Raw genomic sequence first — 15,908 nt, forward strand, 5'->3', positions numbered from 1 at the left:
AACCAATGAACTACCTATATAATGTAGCATCTACTCGCTTTGCTTTGCTAGCATCCACCTTCCTCCAGTTTGTGACTAGAGGCGTGGCCATAGGCCTGCAACCCTGCATATGAAACCTCCTGAGAATCTCCAATGTATACTTGCGCTATTGCAAGAAGATCTCACCATCACCTTGCTAAACCTCCAATCCAATGAAATAATGCATAAGCCCTATATTCTTCATCTCAAACTCCCTTGCAGGGTCTGCCTTGCAATCTTGAATCATGCTATTTGCTCCAGTCAATATAAGATTGTCAACATAGAGCACTAGAATGAGCGGAAACCCTCCAACCATGATGTAGTACAGGTTGGAATCTGCCTCACTCTTAGTGAAGCGTAATCCTCGAAGGCCGCTGTCAATACGAGTGTACCATGCTCTTGGAACTTGCTTGAGCCCATATAGAGCTCTCTTCAACCTACACACATGCACGTCTCTGCTGAACTACTCAAACCCCTCTCGTTGCTCCATATAGATCTCCTCCTCAACCACTCCATTGAGGAATGTTTTCTTCACATCCATCTAGCAGATCTTCCACCCCATGTGTTGTTAGTGCCATAATAGTCTTGATGGATGAATATTGTGCTATTGGGGCAAAAATCTCATCATAGTCTATGCCCTCAACCCGTGAGAAGCCCTTGGCCACAAACCTGGCCTTGTACTTCTCCACACTCCCATCTGCTCCATGCTTCACCTTGTACACCTAATGCGAGCCTACTACTAATTTTCTCTCTGGTTGTGGCACAATTTCCCAGCGATTGTTCTTCATGATGGAAGGATATTCCTCCACCATGGCATCCCGCTAAACCTGCTAAGAGGCTGCCTCCACATAACAAGAAGGCTTTGTGTCCAACAACTCTGTCATCAGTGCCATATACCTAGTGTACCTCTGTTGCTGCTTGCTCTTCTTGAACATAGAGCTAAGAGCTTCAACATGCTCTTGGGCCTCTTGAATCAACTTGTCAGCCCACTTGACTCTCTTCCTCCCTATGCTAGGAGTATCTCTTTAAGTAACTGCTTTCTCTCGTCCTAGTCTCTCATCCTCATCATCCTATTGGGTGACCCTCTTGCCACTTGGATGAACTCAATCTGTGATACTGGTTGAGGCTCCTCCTTGGGAGCGGGTAGCTCTTCCTCAAATACTCCAACTTTTTCTCGCTCTAATGACTCCCTTGAAGTTATGTCCTCCTCAACACTCATGTCTTACCCCATATGCCTGAGATGTCTCATTATAATCCACGAAAATACCATTTTCAGCTGTGGGCTCCAACTTCTTCTTGTTATCTTTGGACACATGGCTATAAACTTTTGTGCCAAAGATGCAAAAGTGTGAAACATCAGGCTCCTTGCCTGTGAAAGCCTCCTTTGGTGTAACTCGTCCAAGCACCCTGTGTGGACTCCTGTTTTGTAGAAATACTGCAGTGTTGCATGCCTCTACCTAGAAGAACATAGGCAATCCTTGATCATGCTACATGGCCTTGGCTGCTCCAACTATGCTGCGGTTCTTCCTCTCAACCACCCCATTCTGCTGAGGGTTATGGGGTGTTGCCAACTCTCTCCTAATGCCCTCCTTGGCACACTCATCTATGAAGGCATTGGAGACATATTCCCTGCCGTTGTCACCCCTCAATGCTTTGATCCTCTTCCTAGTTTGGTTTTCTACTAAGGCCTTAAACTCCATGAACTTGGAGAAGACCTCTTGCTTCTTCCTCATGAAGAAGATCCATGTCTTCCAGGAATAATCATTTATGAAAGTAACATAATACCTATATCTCATAAATGATGGAGAAGAGAAGGGCCCGCATACATCTGAATGCACCAGCTCCAAAATCCCTTTGGTTTTGTTGTCTCGGCCTGGAAAGATGACTTGGCATACTTGCCAAGTGTGCACCCTTGCACACTTCATTCTTGTCAAGACTGTACTGTGGTAGCCCCGTGGCTATGTGCTGAAGGATCTTCAACGCCCCATGATGCAAGTACCCATGTGCTTGTGCCAAATTTCTCCTACATCTTTGCTTTGCACACCTCTTTCCTTGTTGCCCAAGGCTATGCGTGTCTCAACTTGCACCCTGTAGAGATTCTTCATCCTCATACCTATCTCTGTTGAAGATGACATCATAACCCTTGTCCTCTAGGGTTGCTACTGAAACGAGGTTCTTCTTCAAGCCTGGAACATAGAGAACATCTTTGAGATGGAGAGAGCTTCTAGACTCCCTCTCAAAGCTGACAATACCGACTCCCCTAGTTGCATACTTTCCAAGTGTGCACCCTTGCACACTTCATTCTTGTCAAGACTGTACTGTGGTAGCCCCGTGGCTATGTGCTGAAGGATCTTCAACGCCCCATGATGCAAGTACCCATGTGCTTGTGCCAAATTTCTCCTACATCTTTGCTTTGCACACCTCTTTCCTTGCTGCTCAAGGCTGTGCGTGTCTCAACTTGCACCCTGTAGAGATTATTCATCCTCATACCTATCTCTGTTGAAGATGACATCATAACCCTTGTCCTCTAGGGTTGCTACTGAAACAAGGTTCTTCTTCAAGCCTGGAACATAGAGAACATCTTTGAGATGGAGAGAGCTTCTAGACTCCCTCTCAAAGCTGACAATACCGACTCCCCTAGTTGCGTACTTGCCATCATCTCTTAGTTCAATATGAAACTACATGTTATTCTCCTTTAGTTCGTTGAAATACTCCTTGTTCCCAGTCATATGGAAGGATGCTCTTGAATCAATATACCATATGATGCTGCCTATTGAGCTTGCCATGCAAGCTAACAATGATAAATCTTTTTTGAACTGAGAAGAAAATCCATCTACCTCAGCTGTTGCAACCACATGATCCTTATTGGACCCCTTCTTCCTCTTAGGACACTTAGTGGCGTAGTGCCCAAACTCATGGCAATGGAAGCACTTGATCTTGCTTAGATCCTTTTTCTTCTCGCCCTTCTGATTGGTCTCAGGCTTGCATTTTCCCTTCTTGCCCTTGGCTCTACTACATTTTCCTGTCAGGGCAAATTTCGCCTGTCAGGGAAAATTTCTCCTCGTCCTCTGTTGGAGCTTCCCTACCACCTCTTGTGCCTCTCCAGATCTCTTCTTGAATGCAGTCACTCCATAACCTTTCCCAACTGGGAATATTCTCTTTGCCACTTACTGCATTCTGTAAACTATACCAAGGCTTATGGAGTCCCAAAAGCGCAAGACTCACAAGGTCTTTTTCTACTACTGTCTCGCCCACACCATGTAGCTCATCCCGAACTTGAGTGAACTTAGAGAGATACATGATGATGGGCTCTCCTTTGTGCATCTAAATACTTCTTAGCTTCTCCTTGAGAGCAAGCTTCCTGGGATCACTGGAACCTTGATACAAATCTAAGATGGCTTTAAACATCTCATACACTGTCTTCTCATGAAGATGAGGAACAATATAGTCTTTGATCCCCTAAAAAATGATCCTCCTCGCCTTGGTGTCATTCTTGTTATGCTAGAACTGTTGGGCATCTATAGGTGGCACTATTTGTTGCTTCACAAACTCTAGCACCCCATTATCTTCCAACACCACATATATCGACTCCTTCCATGTATAGAAATTCGAGACTCCCTCTAAACAGTTATCTGCCTTCATTCCTTGGAACACCATACTTCTATCCAAAAAACTGCTCTTCAAAACACGGATTTGCGCTCTTCACTAATTGATCAACTTGGTGCTAGTCTTTCTACTGATCTTTGCTCTGATACCACGTTAATTTTCCATGAAATTCTACAACTACTTAGATGAATAGCTGAAATCTAGTTTACTTTCACCAATATACAAAATTTCTTAACAACTTAGAAGCAATGTAATAGAAACACAGAGATAAAAACACTATCACACAAATTGACATGCATGTTTACCTAAGAAACCCAAATGGGAAAACACGCTTTCTTTATTGTAGTATTTTATTGATTGAGCTTGAGCAATTGAAAATCTTAGAAGGCAATCTGTCTCTCTGAGAGCACAATTGTTCTCCTGCCAAACTAGCTTGAACTAACCCTGCAAACCCTTGATCCTTGCTCCTAATCCTTTGCGCACTTCCTGACCCTATTTCCTTGCGCACAAAATCTCCTATTTTGTAGCGCAAATCTGCTCCCAAAATTTGTGCGCTCTTGCTCCTCAAGGATACACACCACAACAAAGAATTGTTCTCACAAAACTTGTGCACACAACTGTGAATAAAATCCTTGTGCCTTTGTTCTTCCTCTATAGATTCGATCCATGCTAAATTAGGCTAGTACAAATTTATACCTTGAGTGGTTGATTGACAAGTTAACTAAGAGTGAATGCTTGCTCTCTCCAATCAACACTGGAGTCACAACTCACCCTTCCTTCAATTAATGACTGAAGTTCCAACTCATTCTATCTGCAACTCATTCTATCTGCAGTCATAACTGCCACCCAACCACCCAATCCTATAGTTAAACTGAAGAATACTCCACATAACTTTATGTCCAACACTACACATTAACTGAAGTCTATCTCGTGATTTCGAACCATGCTAAGAGAAGGACCAACTCGTGGTCTTTCTGGCTAAGGCACAACCCAGAAGACCTTCATTCACTACAATTTTCAACATACGGATTACTTCTGAGTCTCGAATGGATTTGCATTCACTAAATTATTTCTCATGTTGTGTGGGGAGTTCCTATCTTGAAACCTTGTTGCCCTCATTTCTTGTTCCATTATTGATGTTTCCCTTATCTTCCGCTCCCTCATTTTTTGGTAGAAGAGCTCTAGAACTTCGATATTGTTAAAAGAGTGCATAAATCAGAAGAGGGAGCCATACGTATTCATTTAAACAGATATTTAAATATTAAAAAAGTTGTAAGGATTATCTCTGCAATTGTACAATGTCTCCGTCGTTATGTAACTTGCTTACACAATTATATAGATTGCATTTCTTGATCTAACAATTAACAATTAAGCTTTATCATAGTTTAAATGTTTTGTTTTTTTTTTTGTTTTGATCTCGGGATAGATTTATCATAGTTTAAATGTTTTATTTTTTTTGTTTTTATCCAGGATATTCGGGTCAATTTTACCTAAAATTTTGGAAAAAATTGTGCAAATTGTAAATGTAAATTGTGAAATCTGTATAATCCAAGCACCTTAGGGGTTTTTCAAAAAGCTGATTTTATTTATACATTCAAAATGCATTTTAAAACAGCAAAAAGTTACGATCACAATTGTATCGTCCAATTTTAACCCAAAGAAAACATAAAACGATTAGGCTACGCGTTAACATTTTATACTAACACTAAAGTATGTGAATAACCCTAAACTATGTGAATATGTAGTTGTCCTTCGAGCACTCCATTGCATTAAACATTTACATTCACAAAAATATTGACAAAACATAAACAGCCCCCCCTTCAAGGAAGCAGCCCAACCTATGCCGCATAAACAAGGAAGCGAGATATGTTCCGGAATCAAGTATTGGTTTTTGTAGGCATCACCTTGGAAATAATTTAATGAAATGGGAAAACAACGGCGTTAAAAATTATTAATATTATACCATTAAAAAATGATATGTGGTTTGAGGGTAAGTCATATGGGTGAAGCCCGGGGAGACCGAAGTTCAAATCTCATTGAGTACAATGACCTGCTGTGGTGGCGGCTAGAGGGGCGGATTCCCTTTTCTTGTGAGTCTGCTCTTGCTAAAATCATAGGAACTTAGTATACCTGACTTGCAGGTGGTTGGTTATGCTCTTGGTGTTATAGTGGCAGCTATGAGGTTTGATCCTGGGTCTCCCGTAGATTAGGCCTTGCAGTTACCGATTCACCATGTGGTTAAAAAAAAGAAAAATAGATATATGAACATAGACGACATATGCTTGTTGAATCTTTTATACTTTTGCTAATAGTGTGCTAATCTGAGCTTCTACTATATACCATTTCACAAGACAAAACTTGAATATCATAAAACTACGACGCTCACTTTTTAATTTACGCTAAACTTTTTAACTTCTGGTTATTTTTGTCCGTGGTCTGAGGAAGTGTGAGCTTCCAAACCAAAGCTAGTTGGTTCTTATGCATTCATTGAGTATAGGGAAGTCGAGGAGTAGATGATGGCCTATATCACTTTTCATGGATGTCACTGTAGACTCTTAAATGCCATGGGACAGAATTGGTTGTAACTTTTGAGGACCAAGGTATTGTGCCATTTAAAAGGCTTCTAGTTGGTTCTTATGCATTCATTGAGTATAGGGAAGTCGAGAAGTAGATGATGGCCTATATCACTTTTCATGGATGTCACTGTAGACTCTTAAATGCCATGGGACAGAATTGGTTGTAACTTCTGAGGACCAAGGTATTGTGCCATTTAAAATGCTTCTAGTTGGTTCTTATGCATTCATTGAGTATAGGGAAGTCGAGGAGTAGATGATGGCCTATATCACTTTTCATAGATGTCACTATAGACTCTTAAATGCTATGGGACAAAATTGGTTGTAACTTCTGAGGACCAAGGTATTGTGCCATTTAAAAGGCTTCGGTTTTATGCCAACATCCTTATGTACTTTTACAATCACCTTATAAAACCAAAATATTTCTCACTTATAACCCCTCTTTTTCCTTTCTCCATGAGATCTCTAAAGTGTTGCTCCCTTTTATTGACACCTTTTGTTTTTTTTAAAGAAACATCGAGCTAATAGTTCCAAATGTTTCCTAGGTGTTTAATACTTGTTTTTTTATACTGAAGACATTCATGGTTATGAAACACAAGAGAGCAAGGTGTTCCTCACGGGTTACAACAATTTGCTTTTAAGACTTCATTTATTTGAGCATTATCTCTTTATAACTTTAGCATTATCCCTTTATAACTTTGTTAATTATAAGTAATTGTGTAAGAGGCATTCTACAATTCACTATGGGTAGATTTATAACTTTAACATTATCTCTTTATAACTTTGTTAATTATAAGTAATTGTGTAAGAGGCATTCTACAATTCATTATGGGTAGATTTATAAGCAGTAGATGTTAGATATGTAAAAGTTAAATATGTGAATATTTTTTAAATGACAAGTTCATAAAGTATACAATATGTTATATTATGTTATGTAAATATTTTGACTTGATAAAATTATATAAAAAATAAAATTTAAAAATAAATAAATAAATATAAAAATTAATAATTAAAATAAATATAAAAATTAATAATTAAAATAAAATTGAGATAAAATAGTGAATATATATTTGGGCTATAATTTTCACAAGTGGTGATTTTTCCAATGATTTTCTTCATTAAAAAAATTAAAATAAAATTTGAAACATAAAATAAAATAATAATAATAATAATAATTAATAATTTTAATAAAATTGAGATAAAATAGTAAATTTATGAATGAGGTTTTAGGCTCCAGGTTACATAAAAAAAATAACATTTGAATAAAATTTAAAAGAGTTAAATAACATTTTAATAAAATTTAAAAGAGTTTAAAATACAAAACAAAATAAGATTTTTTTGGGATGTAGGTTAACAACCAATAGTTTTGCTCATGGTATTCTTACCCAATGGTCAAATTACATAAAAAAATGAAAATAAGTAAAATTAATAATTTTAATAAAATTGAGATAAAATAGTAAATAAAAAAATTAAAAAATACTAAAAAAATTAAAAAATAAGTAAAATTAATAATTAATAATTTTAATAAACTTGAGATAAAATATGCTATTCTTGCCCAATGGTCAAATTACATAAAACAATTAAAAATATTAAAAAATAAAAATAAGCAAAATTAATAATTTTAATAAAATTGAGATAAAATAGTAAATAAAAAAATTAAAAATACTAAAAAAAGTTAAAAAATAAGTAAAATTAATAATTAATAATTTTAATAAAATTGAGATAAAATAGTAAAGTTATCGATGGAGGTTTTTGGGCTCTAGGTTTTCACAAACTATGGTTTTTCCAATGGTATTCTTCATGGAATTACATTAAAAATAAAATTTAAATAAAAAATAAAAGAATTTAAGAAACAAAGTAAAATAAATAATAAATAATTAATAATTAAAATAAAATTGAGATAAAATAGTAAAAATAAAATTTAAATAAAAATTAAAAGAATTTAAAAAACAAAACAAAATAAAATAGTAAATTTACAGATGAAACTTTTTGAAGATATTATTCGCTCATTGCAATAAAATCTTTTATTTAGATCAAAATAAATCTTAATATCTACAACAAATATTCTAACTTCATAGCCTTAAAAAATTATATTTTAAAATAAATCTTAATATCTACAACAAATATTCTAATGTAAAACTTGGTGCTCACTTTGTTACATAGCCTTCATAGCCTTAAAAAATTATATTTATTATATTTTTCCAGGTTGTTTTGTATGTTATTCATTTTCAATGTTTGTTACTCTTGAGTGTAAGAGAAACACGAAAAAAATAGTTTATATTTTTTTGTTCGCATTAAAATTTATTGGAGTAGTTTAGACTATCTCAACCATTGTTTTAACCTCCACATGAAAAATCACTCACTGGAATATGTGTCAATCCTTGTTTTAACCTCCACATGAAATCACTCTCTGGAATATGTTTGTCTCTTAGATGTTCATAACAAGTTACAATTGTTATTCCGTTTTGTTCGCATTAAAATTTATTGCAGTTGCTTAGTTTATGTTGGACACCTAATCCTCTAAGGGTTGGTGTGGAAGCTGAATAGTTTAAGGAAGTCTAAGAGACCTTGGAATACGAAACCAAAGGTCATGTGAATTACTATAAATGTATATCATTTGTTAATAATAGACATACTCTCATGCTTATCTTTAATATTATGTTTTTGCCATGTATGTGTTTAACATGGTATTAGAGCGGGCGTACTCCTGCCTTGCTCCAATTTGAGCCACTTGTGTTGTGGCCTCTCTGTGCATGTCAGTTCTGAATTCCTGCAGATAGAACTACAATTGTTGTGTGCATGCCTATTTCATGCTTCACACTGTCCGGCTGACCTCTCTCAGCTAGATTTGTGCTGGGTTCTCTATCCACTACCTCAAATAGCAAAAACGCACCCTCCTGGACTTTGCACCTGAGCGCTCTGTCAAAGGTATTTATTATTCAGTCGTAACTCATTTTCTTATGCTCTGCATTTGATAGAAAATTGAACGACCTTTAAAGTTTGTGTTGCGTGGAAGACTGAGATGACCGTGGTGAGTGCCATGGGTGAAGTAAGTATGTATTGTAGCCATACATATTCGATACATATTGTGCATTGAATGTTATTCTCCGTTGAATGGTAATGTGTTGACTGCGTTTTGGATGAACATTGTGTTGCTTGACATGGAGTGATTGTCATGCAGTATTATTGTGTTCATAATACTGCATTACCATGATTGTTTCTTGGTTAACGCCTCTCCTTCCGCACAATTAATACTCCTGACTCCGCACCATAATACTTCCTCTGTGTCAGTGAAATTACCAGTGAAATTGTGTTGGCATGTACACCACAACTGTATACAATGACTGTGGTTGCCTTGAATCATATTAGTATATACGTCGTCCAGTTATATGAATGTTGCCCTTGCTACCACATTAGAGGATCTATGGATTGCGACTTTCTCGTCCACATGTGACTTCCCAAGAAGCTCGAAGCCAAGATCGAAACCCTTTAAGCGGGTCAGGAAGCTGAACAGGTGGAATTGATACTTTGCTGGAGGCTAGAAATCCTTGAAGCCGATTCAAGAGCTGATTTGCATGCAAAAGAAGAAATTTTGACTGCATTTCCTAAGCCAATCATCAGACCTTGGGAAGAGCTTGTCCACAACAAGCACGTAACTGGTCTTGGATATGACAAGGACGTGTCCTTTCGTATTCCAGATTACTCAAAGCCCATCCAATTTCATAGTGGTGGATTCCTTCATGACAGTTCACCTTCAGCTGTTCCAGATTCTGCTCCTCTTCCGCAGCAACAACAAAAGATTGTGAAATGCCAACACTGTGACCGAGTTGGCCATATCAAAGATCACTGTTTTGATCTTCATCCATGTAAGCACTGTCATAAAACTAGTCATTCTTCAAACAAATGCTTCAGAAACAAACCTCCTGCAAGAACAAAGACTCATCTTGGATGGATCGCTTCTTGGCAATGGGCTTCAACCAAGAAAATATTTCACTCATATAATAGGATTTGTTATTGAATATTGAAAAGTCTTACAGTTGAGATCTCTTCATCTTCTCACCTAAGTTGTATATGATAGGGGGGAAAATGATGGTCATCTACAAGCTTCAAAGCCACATCAAGCGAGCTTGAGCCACAACCTGCCATACTAGATTCAGAGTTGTAGCCAAAAACAAAGATGCCCGTGAGAATGTCTTCAGTCGGTGATACCTCTTCAAAGAATTGGGGACACTTCCTCTAGCAGAAGACTTCAGCTTCTTGCCAGTTTTGGAAGAGTTCTGGGAATTGCATTAAGCATTCCAGAGTTGTTGGTCATCTTTAAACCATCATAGGTTGAGATCTCCCTTTTCAGGTTGAGGTTCTCCCTTTTATGCGGGGTGAGACCTCCCTTTCATGGTTGAAGGTTTCCCTCTTCAAAACATTTGGAGCACTTCTTCTAGCAGAAGACCTCAACTTCTTGCCAAACCTGGAAGAGTTTCGGGAACTGCACTAAGCGTTCCAGTGTCGCTGGTCATCCTTAAACCACCTCCCTTATACCAACATTTCAGAGGGCACATTCAACCTAGCGCTGCCATGCATTTTTGACGTTTTGTATTACAGCTGTCTTCTTGGACTCATACATAACCCTTCGGATTAAGGGGGGAAATGTTAGACACCTAATCCTCTAAGGGTTGGTGTGGAAGATGAATAGTCTAAGGAAGTCCAAGAGACCTTGGAATACGAAACCAAAGGTCATGTGAATGTACTATAAATGTATATCATTTGTTAATAATAGATATACTTTCATGCTTATCTTTAATATTATGTTTCTGCTATGTATGTGTTTAACAATTTAGACTGTGTCAACCGTTGTTTTAACCTCCACATGAAAAATCACTCACTGCAATATGTCTCTTAGATTTTGTTTTATTTAGGAGATCAAATGGCAGAGAAGCTTATTGGGTTTTAAATTCTAACAACAAAGCTTCAAGTATACTTTCTTAACTACCAACTTATATATATCAAATCAAACCAACCTAAATCCATCTTAACTCCAGATCTATTAAGCGCCGAGAGGGATCAAATTTCTCGAGGTGCAAACATTTCTTCAAGTTTTGCACTAAAATAGAGGTTTGCACAACGAGGGATTTTATCCCTCTCAATGCTTAATAGATCCGAAGTTAAGATAGATCTAAATTGGTAGTCATAGACAATGTGGTCATATGTACATATTACCCTAATAATTTCAACAATGCCACTAATAAGTTGAACATAGGCCACATAGAGATTTCCATTGCCATTATATCACAACTTGCCTATAAATGACGAGTTTTCTACACCAATACAATGTTGTGGACTAATGAAGGTAGACTTCAACAAGATTTTCGGTGGATATCTTTTCAAGATGATTAACAACAATAACAAAGAAAGATGCCTTCAAGCATAGAGATTATAGAAATAATGCATCCAAAGTTGAACATATTATATTTTTATGATCCACAAGGCCATGAATAAGTTTGATGGTACTTCAATTGCCACTACAAACAAGGGTGGGGCTCTTTTGAGGAAGACCCCATTAATCAAGAATCATTTTTTCTAGACAAGAAGCTTATCGACTAGGAGTACATTGGCATACTTAGTCTCCATAGAAGATAGAACCACAATGCATTGCTTCTTAGAACACTAAGACATTTGTCTAGAACTGAAAACACAATGCATTGCTTCTTAGAACACTAGGACATTGGTCTAGAACTGAAACATAGTTACCTAGTTGACGAGAACTCTTTAGAGTGAAGAGTTCTCATTTTTCAAAGGTCATATTTCATTGCTTTTACCCAATTTCAAAAAGTGGTGCTTGTAGAATCACTCTTTTTTTGAGTTAAAGTTACAACATTTAGGCATCCATGGCCTTAAAAATCCATAATATCAATAATACAAACCTTAAAATCAACTCTAAAAAAATGATGTTACTAGTAGTACTTTTAAAAAAAATTAATGTTAAAATTTTGAAATCTTGGTATTAAGGTCTTAATCATCATTATCATTATTTTTCAAATAAAAAACTTGTGTTATTGGTATCGCTGATTTTTCTTTTCTTTTATATATATATATATATATATATATTATGTGTGTTAAGTAGTATTATTATTTTTTATACTTAAATTAAACTTGTTCGAAACCAAAATCTTAATAACCAATAAAATCACAATCAAAATTTTAAAATCAATCATTGAACTGAAAATTAATAATACTAATAGTACCCCCTTTTTCCTAAAGATTAAAATTACAATGTGTGAAATCTATGTCCTTACTGATCGACATTGTTGCAAACAAAATCTTAAATTAACCATTAAGCAAAAAGAGGTATTACCAATAACATTATAAAATAACAAGCTTAAAATTACAATACTTTTAAAATCATAATATATATATATATATATATATATATATATAGAAGCTAGGCTACTTATTTGATGAAAGAACTATGAGCAACCCACAATGGGATGTTTATCATCAAGCTTGTGCAAAGCTTGGTCGAATTTGGCCACCCCTTGGGATAGTTTTAATTTCCCCAAAGTGACTTTTGTCCTCAACCCCTATATATATCATTCAAGCTTTATGTGAGGGGTTGAGGACAAAAGTCACTTTGGGGGAAATAAAACTATCCCAAGGGGTGGCCAAAGTTGACCAAGATTTGCACAAGCTTGATGATAAACATCCCATTGTGGGTTGATCATAGTTCTTTCGTCCAATAAGTAGCCTAGCTTCAACGTAAGCTCACCCTAGTTTTTCTCCCCCCTCTCACATGCAAACTAAATAAAAAAAAATCCATGCTAAGAAATTCACTCTTCTTTCTTCACCTTCCTTAAAAAAAAACTAAAATAAAAAATCATTTAAAAAAATAAAAATAAAATAAAAAAACATTGTAAAATTAAAAAAATTAAAAGAAAAAATATATTTAAAAAGTTTAAAAATAAATTATTAAAAAACAAATGAATAAACTATTATTAATTTATTAAAAAACAAATAAAATTAATTAAAAGAAAAACAAAGAACAAATTAACTAGAAAGAACTAAAAAGGAAAAAAACTACTCAAACAAAATAATAATATAAAAATTTAAAACATTAAAAAACAAACCAAAGCTCCCCACTTTGAATTGCACTTAGAGAACACTAAGAGATGTAATAATTATATAGAAGAGTTTAACCATCAATGTTAATAAGATTAACCATTAATGTCTAAAAAAAAAAAAACAAACAAACAAACTAAAAAACTAACGCTGCCCATTTTTTTGAATTGAACTGAAAGAACACTAGTAGAATCATTATAGAAGAATAAAATTTGGGTGAGTTTTCAAGACTCTAACCATCAATGTCTCTTTAACTTGTTACTATAAAAGAAGTGTCTGAGGAAACACCTATAGAGTGTGGAGCAGAGAGATCCATAGTTATTGTTTACAAAACATTTGTAGATACAGTGGGAAGGATCCTTGTGGACTACGAGAAATATTTATGAAATGCCACATCCCTTTGTTCTATTAACTAATGAGTGGAAGGATAGTGATTGTTTACAAAACATTTGTAGATGCAATGGGAAAGATCCTTGTGGACTATGAGAAATATTTATCAAATGCCACATCCTTTTGTTCTATTTACTAATGAGTGGAAGGATCATACAAATGACACGCCTTTGAAATTTCACTATAACTGATCATGATACAACAATGATTATTAAGTTTCAATTTTTTTTCTTTTCCTTGGGAATGCAAGTCCACACACTTACCTAAAAAATTTATAATGCAAAATTGAAGGTATGGAGCCATACCATTTGTCACATGGAGCCATAGCTTCAAACTACATGAATGTAAATCCTATTGATGATGGGAGTTGCATATATCTCTATTTCTCCCCAGAATTTTGGCTCCATTTTCTTGCCTTAAAGCATAAATGAAGTTATTTCTAGACTATATTTATCCTTTTGAACAAGTACCTTCTCTGCTTGTGAGATAGTATCATGCCAAGGGATCTTGTGATCTTTGATAAATGTTTGGAAAGTATTGTTGGTGTAAATTTCTCCATGACTAGTGTTGAGACTTGATTTTTCACTAATAGTTTAGAATCCTTAATTTTTTAAAAAGCACCATCATTTGATTGTCTAATATATATCCAAGTATATGGGAAAAACAATTAGTAAAAGTAAGTATTTAGCCCATCACTCAAGAGAAATAGTGGTAAGGAGTCCACCTATTTCACTATAATCCACGACAAGAGTTTGATACTTATGTTTCTCATTAAGAAATGTCTCTTGATAATGATCCCCTAGTATACACCCTTCATAGACACCATTAGGTGGTTCAATATGTGGAAGGTATTCAATGACATACAAACAAATAATGCTGTAAGGACCCAAAGATTGATAACCCAAATGTTGATGTCACAACTTGCTAGTGTTGTTAGCATAAGTCACCATACAATTTTTTTTTTTGGGTGTTGAAGGAGAAAGAGGCCTTCATGTTGAAAGAGAAATATGCTTCCCAATCTTGTACATATGGTTGGATTCATCACAATGCCCAAAGGAAACCACATAAAAACCATTATCATTGCCTTTTATTACCCACTGATCTAGAGAGAAATCCACCTTTGAATTGGTGCGATTGATGTGGTAAATAGAGATAATATTGGGCCCCACTCTTGGAACATGAACAACTTCCCCAAATTTGGTAGTGTTAATGAGAACTTCAACACTTCTTTAGACGAATAGGGTTGAGTTTGTTAGAAAATCGGAAAGGAAGAAATATCTTCTTATACTTGATAATTACTTGTGATGTTCTTGACTTCTTATTAGGTTTCTTTATATCTTCTTGCTTTTAGTTCATCAAGAAATTACCAAAGCAATAGCACATAAAAAAATGGACACCAGATATAGGCTCATAGCCAGGGAAAAACCCCTCTCTAGGGGAAAACCAAGTCAGTAATTATTCCTTCAATGGTTTTCTGGAGATATTCCAAGACTCTTGACTTTGACACAAACTTTTCTCCACACCAAGTCAACCTTCCTCTTTTCTTACAAATGATCCTACTTGACCTAGTAGCAACAACAACAGTGGCAACACTTTCTTCGACCCAACAAATTCTATCTTGCCTTGGAGACTTCGATCTTCTCTTAGAAACTTCGATCTAGGCCCAATACAACTTCTAGAGGCAACAACATCCAACAACAACAACTTCAACCTATACTTTGATCTGGCAACATTAACATACGATAACTGGCTACAACATCAACAAGTGAACTTCAATCTTCCAAACTAGGGCACGAGAGAGAGGGATAGAAGAACCAAAATTTCGATTTTCCCTTTTTCCTTCTCCTATACCAAACTCACACTTCCTTTTCCTCCTTCTATTTCACACTTTTTCCAGCTTCAAGAGATATTGAACTTGCTTGTGAGTGAGTGTTTCAAATGAAATTCAAACTGCTTCATTCATAGTCCTTTGGTGAGGTCAAATAGCCCTCCTTGAGGCCGACTTGATCATCTTAAGGCCGACCTGGTGTGAAGAAAACATAATCCATATTTGACTTAATACTTAACCTTTTTACATGATTCAAAAGCCCAAGAAGGGTCTCTTTAAAATTACAATGCCTCTATTGACTCAGAATAAATCTTAGAAGTCCTCAATGGGGACTTTGACCTAAAACATGATGACCCAAGCATGAAACCCATGCTTTAATAAGT

Source organism: Pinus tabuliformis, chromosome 3_2 (genome assembly GCF_031772625.1).
Source record: "Pinus tabuliformis cultivar Carrire ecotype Pingquan chromosome 3_2, CPIR1, whole genome shotgun sequence".
Lineage (NCBI taxonomy): Eukaryota > Viridiplantae > Streptophyta > Pinopsida > Pinales > Pinaceae > Pinus > Pinus tabuliformis.